The following is a 13,835-nucleotide window of genomic DNA, read 5'->3' on the forward strand; positions in this document are numbered from 1 at the left end:
GAGAAATGAACGTGTGTGTTTACCTTTAGCTGGATTCAGACATGTTCCTCTGCCTGTTGCTGCTCCCTCTCTCTCCTCTCCTCTCTCTTCGTCCGCTCTTCAGTTTCAATGAGCTCTGCGTCCATGTACGCAACCCGAAATCTCACCAACAACTCAAATCTCGCGAGACGTGAGATTTCAGATGCAGACTTTCACTCTCTGAGTGAGTGTTTTGATTTGCCACAACAAACAATTGTTACCTGATTTTGACCAACTGGATCTGGATGAGCCATTTGAATTTGATTATGCCGATTATTTATTTGAACACGGAGTACACGGACGTACACGGACGCAGAGCTCATTGAAACTGAAGAGCGGACGAGGAGAGAGAGGGAGCAGCAACAGGCAGAGGAACATGTCTGAATCCAGCTAAAGGTAAACACACACGTTCATTTCTCCTTTCTGTTATGTTGTCAGATAATTATACTAACAATCCGAGCCTATCTGTGTGAAAAAAATGCACTTTTAGTGGACGTATTTTGACGTTGTTTGACGCTGTCTGAGTGCCCTATTATTTAATATAGCGCGCGCTCACGGGCTGCAGGCAGGTCAGCCCTAGCTTCGTACTGGAGAAATGTCACATATTGAACATCCTATCACTCATTTAGGCAAAAGTAGATCAGAAAATAGGGCCCAGGTTGAAAAAACATTAGTTCCCCTTTAACTTTTGTTGTTGTCCTGCTGCATTTCCCCCTGACGCCACTGGGTGCCACTAAACAATAATGGCAAGTGGCCGTGTCTTACGCCAACGTAAAAGGACGGCTTATGTCAAATCACTGACCAAGCATCGGCTTTCGATCACTTCAGAGTGAGACCAGGTTGGACATTCATAGAAAAGTTTGGTCTCATTTTGAAAAGGAGCATCTGGAGATTAATTTTGTACCTGATATGTTATGATCCACTAAAGCTAAGCATGATACGAGATGAACAACTAAGAATCTGTACAGCACAGCACACTCTCTGTCTTTAGACACTTGATTCAAATAAAGAGATATTTCTCGGAAAATGTTTTTGGGGGAAAAACATGAAACAAACAAACAAGAGGAGCAACAGAGGAGGGATCCCTCTTTCTGGACAGAGTCAGTGTGACCGTCCTGCACTGTCAGCATCCTCGAGGACCAGCTGATTCAGTTCTACACAGAGAACAACTGACAAAATAAATTATTCTTGTGGAAACTTTGTTTTAATATATTTATTTACTTTCTCTGCAAAGAAATGTTACAATTTGAGGATACTGAATCTTGGCACCAAACATCATGAGAAAGTGTCGTAACACCTTCAGACATGATAACTCACAGCTGCATTAGTGGCTCACTGACACACACATGTCACACATCCAGCGATAAACACATTTAACACACACACACTTGTCACACACACATCATCCTCTGCAGCCATTTACATGCCAGTGTTGCTTCAGAGCTACAGCTAAGTGTTTCTAACTGATAACTGGACCACATTCCTGTCTGTAACACACACACACACACACACACACACACACGCACGCACTATCTCTGTAGCGTCTGCTCGGTCCAGACAAGGAGAAGACTTACTCTCTATAATAAGGTCAAGAGGTCAAAACACTGTCAGTAAATTTCAGGCTCTCTCTCCTACTCATACACACACACACACTCAGCTGTTGGTTGAAGTTGTGCAGATCACACACCAACAGCAGCCGTCACTCAGAAGTAAAGAGTGTGTGTAAATGCAAAACTCTTTGGAACAGTGGAACGATGAATCAAAAGCGTTTTTGTGAGCCGTGTGGCCCAGGCGTTATTGATGTAGCTGCTTGAGGTGGCGCCCAGTTTCCACTGAGCAGTACAGGTCAGTTCAGTTTGATACGCTTTTTTTCTGTTCCCACAGTAAAAGTTGTGGATGGTCCCAACAGAAGCGTTCCTTAGCGTCCCCATGTCTGGTCCCCCCTCTGTTGGGGTACCTAGCACACAGATGTGGTACTAAAAGGTGGAGCTGTGAACACTGCAGTCTGATTGGTCAGTAGAGGACGGTCACTCTGCTCAGGGCTGAGTTGTGTCTGGTTTTGAGGCTCATGTAACCACTGTTCATACTGTGGAGAGTTTTATTAGTAAACTGTAACTATAAAATGAAAGGATGTTTTGCTGCCTCTCACAGCAGCTGGAGTCTGAGCAAAAATAACTTCATTCACTGGGCCGACTGCCGGCAACTTTTAAGGTGGAACGTTAACTTGTAATGTTACTCAATGCATGAGTTGATGATGGTAATGACTTTAAAAATATAGATTAATTTGGAGCGGATTATGTGAAGGTCATATATTCTAATCCTCACTTCCTGTGGGCTACAGCAACACTAAACCCCTGAGCTTGCCTGAGAAGGACTAAATGCACAAAGCTGCTATTTTTAAATATCCCATGGAGAGAGACTCTCACTGCAGCCTGTTCTGTTTTGTTCTGAAAATGTGGGCGTGCAGCCTCGTTCTGTGGACGATAAACCAGGTGCAGACTGACAAAGGAGGAAATACAGTGAGGGCTGGACGGAGCAGTGAGTGACAACAACCCCGCCCACATTTAAGAGGACTGTCTGAACAGACCGAGGGTCTAGGTACCATGTCTGAAGGCTTGCTGCTGGTTCTGAAGGGACTGGACTGAAAGAGATTAGTGGAAACGGGCTTTAATGTGCAGTTTGCAAGGTTAGTTAACCTACACCTGGAGACCAGGTGCTCCTCAGTGGTCACTGGATAAATCTGAGAGGTTGTGAGATGATTTGTGGGAGAAGAAAGAAGAAGAAACTTCTTCTGATTCACAAATCTGTTTTGAAGTTTTGTGAAATATTGGATCATTTGAAAAAAAATGAAACCATATGAGTAGTTTAAAGGGAAATGTCTCTTTGGTGGAAGGGTTAAGGACCCAAGAAGAGACTTTTGTTCTTTGAAGCCATGGGTCTTTAAGTCTTTAGCTTAGAGCTGTCAGACTGATGTGGTGCAGTAAATGATACGGTACCTCCCTCTGAGATGTAGTTGAGTGGAAGTGTAAAGTAGCACCAGCAACTGGAAATACAGAAGAAGAGTATGTGAGTAAATGTACTTCATTACTTTCACCTCTAACATGCCACTCTGTGAGATTAAAATGCAGCTCCTTGTCACTCACTGTCAACATAAGTACACATAGTTGTGTGCAACACAGATAAACAACTAGATGGAAACAAAACCAGTGTTGAGTCATAATTTGGTCCAAATAATACTCGGAACATATTGTACATAAATACAAAGAGTAGACATGGGTTATTGTGCACGAGCGGTTTAAGAAGCTTTTTGTAATAACAGTGTTTGAAGCAGTGAATCATGTTTTCCTCTTTGAAAAAAAGTTTGTCCATATAATTGTTGTTTGGCCACATTTTCCCTCAGAGATATTACAGTATGAGCAGAGGCTGATCAGGTGGAGAGAAGTCTCTGTACATGAGTGGGGCAGTTTGGAGGAAAGCTGCAGAGACAAATTTGCACATCAGGAAACATCAAAACTTTATTTCATCCTTTAAAAAATCTGCTGGAGTTCATTCGGTTTATTTTAAATGTTTCGTAATGCAGAAGAGCAATGAGTACAACGTCTTGGCTGGCACGCAGTGGGGCTATTATTTTTAGATTTCTTTTGGATTTCAGTGTAAAATGCTGTGTGTGTGTGTGTGTGTGTGTGTGTGTGTGTGTGTGTGTGTGTGTGTGGACAGTGACAGAGCAGTAAGTGAAGCACTGACAGCAGAGATCAATGACTGAAAGAGAGAGCTGTAATCCACCCTCTTTAAAACACACACACAGGCCGTTACTGTGTGTGTGTGTGTGTGTGTGTGTGTGTGTGTGTGTGTGTGTGTATTAATCCTCCCCTCTTACCTCCAGTCGTCTGCTTCTTGTTAATGTAAAGAGGCAGACAGACACATTAGACATCCTCCACTTAAGTTTCACTGAAAAGCTCAAAGTAAATAAACAGTTTCGTTCTGCTTCCTGTTCCTCAGTGACCTCGTCATTAGGCCTAAAGTTCATTTAAATCATTTCACAGTATCTTATTAAAATTAAAATCAGCAAGTGCCTTTGTTGCATGTCATACCTCTCTGTCTCCTCTTTCCCCATCTTCCTCCTCACCCTCAACTGTCCAGTAAAGGGTGAAATGCCCCCAGATAATTTTAGGAATACCTAAAATCAGTAAATGCATATATTTAAGTATATTAAAGGCTTGTATAGAGTTCTTAAATCTCTTCAATTATCACCTTAAGATTTCTTAGAATTTAGAAAAATGTGAGGTTTGGAAAAAATATACACCGTGTTTTCTGGCCTCTTTGTGATAAAAGAATTTCTTTTCTTTTTCATACTTTATTGCAGTGTTTCCACATCTTACAAATATTTTGTGCAAATCATTACTTAATCCACTGTATATTTTATGCTTTTTGTATAAATTTGAACCACATAAATATAAAGACAAAATACTAAATTTGTTATCACGCCTCTCTTTATTATTAATAACAGTGAAACCAACAACAATAATTTTTAACATTAAAAGAAGAGGAGAAGAGAAAAAACACACAAAACAACAAACAAAAAACTGACCAATAAAAGAAGATAAAATAATTTCTTGTGCCTTGTTTTATTTGCTGTCCAAAACATTTTGTATCTTTGGAAAACTTTGGATCTGAACAATAATTTAAAATACATTACAGGCTCTGAAAATAGTTTGTGGTCAAAAGAAGAGATCTTAATGTCGGTCACATCTGAGTTAAAATAGTATTATAGAGTTTCTGATATTGATCAACAAGCCTCTGCAACTTTGGACTATTTTTGCACCTGTACGATTAGTTCAGACTGAAACAATTAGTTAATCAACTGAATAATTAATCTGCAACTATTTTGTGAATTATTTAAGCATTTAATACGGTGGCTGACGAGGGCGAACACACCACAAAGGCCCAAAACATTTCAGTTAGGAGAAACATGCTGCACTGTGTCAAAGGACTGTTGGAAATGTGGAAATCCAACGATAATTTCTGTTTTTACAGTTTCTGGATTTGATAAATGATGTAACGCTGGTGATTTTTAAGGAAAACATGCCTGCATAATTTCTTTACAATGAATCGCCAAGAATTATTATAGAAATTTGGAAAAATGCCAAAATTTGCAAGGCGTGTTTTCTTTAAAAATCTGCAGTAAAATAACTAAAAAAATACAACCATGTTAAAAGTGTACGCCCCTCCCCTGAGCCAAAATACAAAACGTAAAACTGTCCCCACTGCTTAAAATTTATTTAGAGCAGAACAGTCCCTAACCCTTTTTCCAGACATTTTACATAAAGTTTAATCGAGTAAATAATTAGCAGATTAATCAGTAATTCAAATAATGAGTTGCAGCCCTAGTGGAGATTAAAAAAACTTCAAAACACATGGCTGAAGTTTTTTTGAACAAAGCCCTGAAGCCTCCGCTCCTTCCTCAGCAGCAGCAGCAGCAGCAGCAGCAGCAGCAGCAGCAGCTCATATGATGTGTGGTCTCAGTGTGTGAATATAAAACAGTGCGGTGCTGAAAGGGTCGTCTGTCCCGCACAAACTGTGGGTCAAACAAGGAGAATTTACTGAGCTTTAAGAAACCCAAGCTGCAAAAAAAAAAAAATTGTCAGGATTGTTGTGCTCAGATGGAAAAATGACAGCCGGAGACGTGAAGTGAAGCCGGCAGCCTGGCAGTGTTTGCAACATTTTCTAGCTGTTGAACTAAACAACATGTTATATTTGGCCGTTTGTCTCGCAGATGGAATTTTACAGCAATGGATTCGATAAACACAGGCGGCCAAAATGTCTTTGACAGAACAGCATCAAGCTAGAAACCAGCTGCTGTTCACAGAGGCTTCAGCTTTACTGTGCAGTCAGCAGAGGGTCAAACACACACACACACACACACACACACACACACACACACACATGCAGGTGCTTTTTGTTAATGGAGACACGATGTAACATATTATCACAGTTACTACACTCAGAATATTATAGCAGGTTATAAAAATACACTTCAGAACGCTGGATCAAAAACACAGAATCAGCACAAACATAACAGCAGAGTGGAATCTGACCCGTGGCTTTCAGGGAGCTCATTCTCATGCCTCTGCGTCGCAGACAGCCATGGTCAGAGGTGTTTATGTTTTAAGGTTGTCTGTCGTACATCTGTCTGTCTGTACAGCCGTCTGACCATCCCATTCATGTGGACGTAATATCTCCAGAACACCTTGAAGAAATCTCTTCAAATATGGCAAAACCATCGGTTTGGACTTAACAATGAGCTAATTAGATTTTGGTGGCCAAAGGTCAAGGTCACTGTGACCTCACAAAACATGTTTCTGGCCATAACTTAAGAATTCTTACGCTAATTGTGACAAAAGTTCAGACAAATGTCTACAAGGATAAAAGTGATGACATTATTCATCCAAAAGGTCAAAGGTGTTGAACCTTGCCTCTGACTCCTCAGCCTCTTCTGACTTCTCATTCTGAAGTCGTCAAATACCACCGCTTTGTCAGTGATTTTGATGTCAGATACCTGATTTTGGCGTCACACTCCTTCCATGGTGGTGTGAAAAGCCAGAGGGGGCGTCAGTTTGTAACATGGCCAGATGTAACCTTTTGTGGTGTCATGATGTGTTGCTGGTCGGCCAGAGTGCATCTCTTGCAGCAGTATGATACGCAGGTGAGCAGTGTCGTTTCATAATGCTGCCGTATGGCACCTGTCACGGTGGTATGATGCACCACTGGATGGCGGTTTATGCTGCCGGTAACACTGTAACATAAGGAGCTGAACAGTCCCTATAGGACAGATGGCAGCGATGGTTGATGGGTCCAAAAAACCCTGACGTTCACCCGGGAGGCTGGAACTAGTCTGACGAGCCTAGTCAGACAAGCATTAACTGATGAAGCCTCTTGGATAAGAGGTGAGACTTCTTCTAAGACAAAACTAAGTCCACTTGCGTTCGATTCAGTTGCCTTGAGATAACTATGACCTGGATAAATGAGAATATCCACAGGCATATGTAGCACATAATATGTAGACGTGAAAATCATCTGACAAAGAGGCGATATCTGACGACTTGGAATGAGTCAGTCTCTTCCCTTTCTTTTTCTACTCCTCCCCCGTCCTCCCTCACTCTGCTCCTTGCTCTTCACTCCTCAGCCCCAACACACACCTTCCCCTGCTGAACTATATATTTTTCTCAATGAACATTTTCTCCAAAATATACTGTCAAGTTTCATTCTTTTTGAAGATTATTTTTATGGGTTTTTTGCCTTTAATGGAGAGGACAGTGAGTGAAATGGGGAGACAGAGAGAGAGAGTGGGGACTGACACGCAGCAAAGGGCCTAAGCTGGAGCCGAACCCGGGTCCGCTGCAGCGAGGCAATGACTCTTTACATGGGGAGCCGGCACTATCCACTACGCTACCGACTCCACCAAGTTTCACTCTAATAACATAAATGATGTATTTTCCAGAATAACAAAGTTGCAGTAACAATATTAATTTCAGTTGAAATACAGCCAAAGATGTGTGGTGTTCAGTTTAATAGATGGTTAATGGTAATTTCCTCCAAACATGAAATCAGTACTCGGAAATTTTAACACCTGTATTGCTCCTTAGTGACCACATTTTAATTACTTGCAGGGCCTTGTATATTAGAAGGGCTGGCGAGATACTCCTGAGCTGCATTACATCTCTTGCATTCTGTCGGCCATCTTGGTTTTGAGAGATTTGTGTTGCACTTACAATGACTGGCCAGTTGGGGGCAGTGTATGGCATGACACACTGGGTTCACTGTCGTGGCTTCTGTGCAACTATAGCATCAGAACCCATGCATACAAGAAAATGGCTTTTAAATAGCGGTCCAGTATAGTGAGCACTGTGAGTGAAAGGGTTAATATTCAAATGTTTATCAGCACAAATGGGTCAATTTGCAAAACAGCCTGTAAACACACAAATATATGAGCATTCAATCTTTACGCTTTCTTGTTTTTGTATTTTATTTTATTTTATTTTATTTAAACTGTATATTTTTATTGACTTCAGCTTCTGTAGCTTCTTCTGGTACGGTCACCGAGCATGCTCAGAGTGACTCGGCCAGTTTGGGTCTGACTGACTGTATACATGCAGGAGGACTTCAACTCCCAGTCACATTATCTGGGTGTGTTAGTCCGACTCTGAGGAATTAATGTTAGCATGATTTCAGTCAGACTAACATGTTTACACATATTTTAAATGGCTGGTTTAAGTCGGACTGACAAAATAAATTCATTTTCTCTGATGTCATGTAAACATACTGACTGTTGGTCGGGGAATGGTCCGTTACATGAGGTAAATGTTTCTGCCTTACAAAGGTGATGTCATCTCCACTCGTCATATTTGGATGCTTGGGCAGAAGCCTCCAGTGTCCTGCAGGGGGAGGCGTGTTGTATTACAACATAATAAAAACATGACTTTGCAAATCTAAAAATAACAGAGAGCTTTAACGAGCCCCACAAAATTCGGAAAATGTCTTGTGTTTTACAGGCCACCTTAGGGTGCTCCCACCCTCCTCTCTGTGCAGCAGAAACCAGTTCAGAGCAGAGTAAAGTGGAGCAGGGCGACGCTGGAGGCTGTTAAACGTACTGTGATTTGTTTAAATAGACGTCAGTGACAAATGGCCGCGAGTAACGAAAGCTTTAAACAACAGCAGAGTGCAGGAGTTTCATTAGAGGCTGCAGGGAACATAACACACACACACACAGTCGCACCACTGTACTTATGAGGACCCTGAGCGACATAAGCATGCCCTGTAGTCCCCTAACCCAAACTAAACTTAATCCTAACCTTAACCCTAAAACCAACACTTTTATTAAACATCCCTTTGAAGAAGTGAGGCTCAGACAAAATGTCCTCACTCTCAAGTTCTCGACGTGGTCCTCACAAAGATACAAGAACGAGACAAACACACATCATTTGTGCCTCTAAACAGATAGCACTCAGAGAAGGAGGGGTGACGGAGAGGGCTGCGGAAGGAGGAATAAATTAAAAGGCTTATTGCTTCATTGGTAAAATGACTGTAAACAAAGGACAGAAATAGTCCACATGTGTCTCCAAAGTATTATCACACTTCCCAATAGTCCTGTCTCCTCCTGTCCCTCCCTGTTCACACTCTGAAGATGAACTTAAATGTGCTTTATAACATTCCACCACTGAACTGAAACTTGTTTATTTATCTTGTTTATTTATGCTTAATAATCTTAGTAGTATAGGGCGCTGTGGTGAAGAGGGAGCTGGAAGGCGAAGCTTTTGATTTCCTGGTCCATCTACGTCCCAACCCTCACATATGGTCATGAGCTCTGGGTAGTGACTGAAAGAATGAGATCGCGGATACAAGCGGCTGGAATGAGTTTCCTCTGTAGGGTGTCTGGGCTCAGCCTTAGAGATAGGGGGAGGAGTTCGGACATTCGGAGGGAGCTCGGAGTAGAGCCGCTGCTCCTTCACGCTGAAAGGGTTCAGTTGAGGTGGTTCAGGCATCTGATCAGGATCCTCCTGGGCGCCTCTTGTTAGAGGTGTTCTGGGCACGTCCCACTGGTAGGAGGCCCCGGGGCAGACCCAGAACACACTGGAGGGATTATATATCTCATCTGGCCTGGGAACACCTCGGGGTGCCCCAGGAGGAGCTGGAAAGTGTTGCTGAGGAGAGGGACGTCTGGGGTGCTTTGCTCGGCCTGCTGCCTCTGCGACCTGGCCCGGATAAGCGGATGAAAATGGATGGATGGAATGTTTGTAGTTTGATATGGCATACAAATTTAACCGACAGTGGCAACAGCTACACCGTGGTGCTAGGTGTTCGAACCCCAGTGTGGGGGACTCCTTTTGTGCAGAGTTTGCATGTTCTCCCAGTGCCAGCATGGGTTTTTTCCCTGAGTACTCCGGCTTCCTCCCACAGTCCAAAGACTCTAAGTTAGGTACATAAGTGTGAATGTGAGCATGAATAGTTGTCCTGTCGACTTGTCCAGAGTGTACCCCGCCTCTCGCCCAATAACAGCTGAGATAGGCTCCAGCCCCTAGAGTTACAAAACACTGAACAAATGTTGCATCATTTGTAATTTTGTTTTGCACAACAATGTTCAGGCACTGAAATGATAAATTTTATAATTAATTACAGACTTGTGACTATTAAGATAAACCCACTGTCTCCGTACGAGGATGTAATTTTCCCCTAAAACTACTTAAAGACAATGCTTAGTGTTTTTTTTTACTTATCAGGTCCTATTAATCTCAAATAGCCAAACTAAAAGCTCAGGTCTCAGGAGGTTAAAATCAAAATAAAACGAGTACATAAATAAAGAGAAGAATTCACAGCTTCACAATAATCACTTTAAAGGAGTCGATGTCCCTCAGCCTCTCTGTGTGTGTGTTCATTATTAATCCATCCCTCCATCCATCCGTGGTGATGCAGTGTGACTGTATTGAGGAGGCGTTGAGTGCGTTTATAAGGTGATGACCTGAGCCAATAGCCGGCCTCTCTGCTGTCCATACAGCCAACAAACAATCAATGCTGTAAATGACTGCCAGAATCAAAGGAAACAGCCTCATTTATTATTCTCTGCATGTAAGCACTTTAATGTCTGTCTGTCTGTCTGTCTCCAGATTCTCTTGCCTCTGTCTGAATCTTTGTCTCGTCTATTTTATAAGATATGAACACTTTATGCACTTGTCAACACTTTAGAGCCGTGCAGGGAAATAAAGGAGATACAAACTGTTTGCTTCCTGAACACGTCTCAAGGAGCTCACTGCAAAAAATATTTTTGTCCACTGAATATCTGATATCAGCTGATTTTTAGGTCAAACAGCTGGATGAGACTTCACATTGCTTACAGTACATGTTGCTGATTTCTCATGTCTCGCATAAACCTTTGATTGGATCCTTACCAATACTATGGTATGATAAAATATAGTTCATCCTGATGGTGCCACTAGAGGAGAGGTCATGGGGTCATCAACAGAAAAATATTTGTCATAAGCCCCTTTTACACTGCCAGATTTTCGGCGAATGTTGGGCCGTTTTGCCGGCAAGCTGCGAGCATTTAAACACACAGAGCCGGATTGGCGAGTTGATCTGAGGTGCCCAATTTTCCACCTCGTAGGGTAGACATATTGGAGGAACCCTTTTAGTTTAAAAAGAATGAGGTGGCCTTCTGCCACGGGAGGGGCTGTTGATGACTTGTGGGAGGAGCTGTTGATGGCGTGATGGTGCGACCCACTGGCAGTGGATAAACAGGAAACAGCTGATAGCAGGAATGAGCAGCTAGTAGCAAGAGGGAAACACAAACCTGACAGACACTGTAAAGATGAGCAACTGGGGAGACAAGGAATTATGCGCCCTGATCAGGTGTGATTATGATAATATCAGCTATCATAATCACACCTGATTTCAATAAGGTACGATGTTTGAAGCTGGCTGAGTGTTGTTTGATCACTGATAGTACTGTTTTGAAGCCGAGTGACCGACTTGTCATTTGGAGCTCCACCTGGATCTTTTCATGGAAAAAACACTGTAGAATGGTCATACTTTGAGCAGTCTTCTTCAAATTTGAACCAAGTGTTCATTGATAGTGTGCCTACAGCCCCACAGTGTCATTTACCTGCTCAGATGAAGCCACAGACAGTTATTCATCCTGAAACACATTTTTTTATTTTATTTTAGGCAAAATCCTCAATTTTTTTACTGACTTCAGAGGCCCATTACTCTGTCTCTGTATCACCTAGAGTGTTTCTGACACTTTCAAATGAAACTTCAGAGAGTTTTCTTTCTGGCAAGACCTCATGCATGCATGTAGTCAGAGCGGTTCAGAAGCTACAGTCATTTTAATTTGGGTATGTCATTTTAGGCATTTTTGCTGCAAAATGGGGGTTGAGGTTGAGGTTTTAAAAGAGCTATTCTCTTGGGAATGTGATCAGCAAATTTCATGATAATCTGATCACTTATTTTAATATTTTTAAATATTATTAGATTCATCCTCTAGAGACCTTGAATATCTGCAGAAATGACTGCAGTCCAGTCAGTGCTTGTTGAGATATGTTGGACAGACTGATAGCTCCATCTTTATGGCACAAGAGCAGCAAACACCAAAGCGTCTTCTGTCTCTTCCTACATGAAGACCTGTTTGGTTTGTTTCATGTGCGTGCATCTTGTTTCATCTTCCACTGTCGCTCTGTAAAAGTATTTTTAGACTTCAGAGCTTATGCCTGAGCCGTTGGCAGGCGGAGCAGTGAGGCTTTTAAAGCAGGTGTAAATCAGGTTTGTATAATGTTTAGCACCCAGCAGGCCTGCAATAATCACAGCTTCAGCCTAAGAGCCTAATGATGTGTAGCTGCGGCTTGTTTAAAACATTTCAAATCAACTGGAGTTATTTCTTTTTGTCTGAGCTGCGAGTGCAGGACTCGTTATCATTTTCAGCTCTTAAGAAAACCTTAAACGGAAACATGATCACACCATTATGTGATGAATCTCTAAAAATTTACAGATTTTTGACTTTGCTTTATCATAAATTTGTCTCTACCACCTACAGTTTTACAGTTCAACACTTAAACTAATCTGTGGGTATAAATACTCTGCAACAAAATCTTATTTAACTGGAGGTTGTATATCCTCTGCTTCATGACAAACATCTGTTCTGTAGATCTTTTTCCTCAACATTTCTGGAAGTAACACTTTGACTTGACTCTTGTGAAACTTTTAATGCCTCTGTGCGGGTGATGGTCGTGGCCTGAGGTATAATGTTTTGGGATGTTTGTTCATTCATCCGCACATCTCATTCTTGTGAACATGATATTTTAAGAGCGCTACGCTATATACATCTTTATACAGATACTGTGTAGTTGCACAGGATAAGATGAAACACACACATGGTGTTTAATATATTTACTGTCAAGATATAGAAATATAGCCCACAAATATTGCTGCACAATACGTGAAATATTGCACAGTAGGAAATGACACAGGCATATATGCTCTAGTGTTTTAGTATTGCAACATAATTTTGATTGTTGTTGGGCTTTATTGTGAAACATTTGTCTTAAAGGGATAGTGCACCCAAAAATGAAAATTCAGCCATTATCTACTCACCCATATGTCGAGGGAGGCTCAGGTGAAGTTTTAGAGTCCTCACATCACTTGCAGAGATCCAAGGGGAGAGGAGGTAGCAACACAACTCCACCTAATGGAGGCTGACGGCGCCCCAGATTCAAACGTCCAAAAACACATAATTGAAACCACAAAATATCTCCATACTGCTCGTCCGTAGTGATCCAAGTGTCCTGAAGCCCCGACATAAAAAGTTGTTTGGAAAAACGTCATTTGAACTCTGTTTTTAGCCTCATTGTAGCCTGTAGCTCTGACTGCCTCTCTGGGCACCGCGCTCACGTGTGCGCGTTTGCGCGAGACAGTGAGACATGGAATCAGGTGGAATCAATCTAATAGGATATTATATGTTAATTGTAATCATCTTAACTTTAGGCTTCGTAATCTTCCTGCGGTGCTCACAGGAGGTTGTTGTTGTTGACAATTCAGGATCCCTTTTAAAACTGCTAAAATTTAAGATATATTACGTGTAATAAGCCTAAAATAATGGAATCAAAATGGTTGTTTGGCAGATAGTTGGTCATTTCTTAAATAGTTTGAGTGACGTAGGAAACTTCCTGTGGTAACAAGTAGAGCTGAAACAGTATGTCGACACTTTAGTTTCCACACCTGATATCTTATTAATTAATTATTAATTATACAATACTTTGTTACACATTGCACCA

At 41.7% G+C, this 13,835-nt stretch overlaps 1 protein-coding gene across 3 annotated transcripts in view; it reads left to right on the forward strand.

The window, feature by feature from the left end:
• Positions 1–13,835, forward strand: part of prdm6 (PR domain containing 6) — a 188,356-nt gene that overhangs the window by 52,813 nt on the left and 121,708 nt on the right. The window lies entirely within an intron of this gene.

This window comes from Epinephelus lanceolatus, chromosome 9, assembly GCF_041903045.1.
Source record: "Epinephelus lanceolatus isolate andai-2023 chromosome 9, ASM4190304v1, whole genome shotgun sequence".
Lineage (NCBI taxonomy): Eukaryota > Metazoa > Chordata > Actinopteri > Perciformes > Serranidae > Epinephelus > Epinephelus lanceolatus.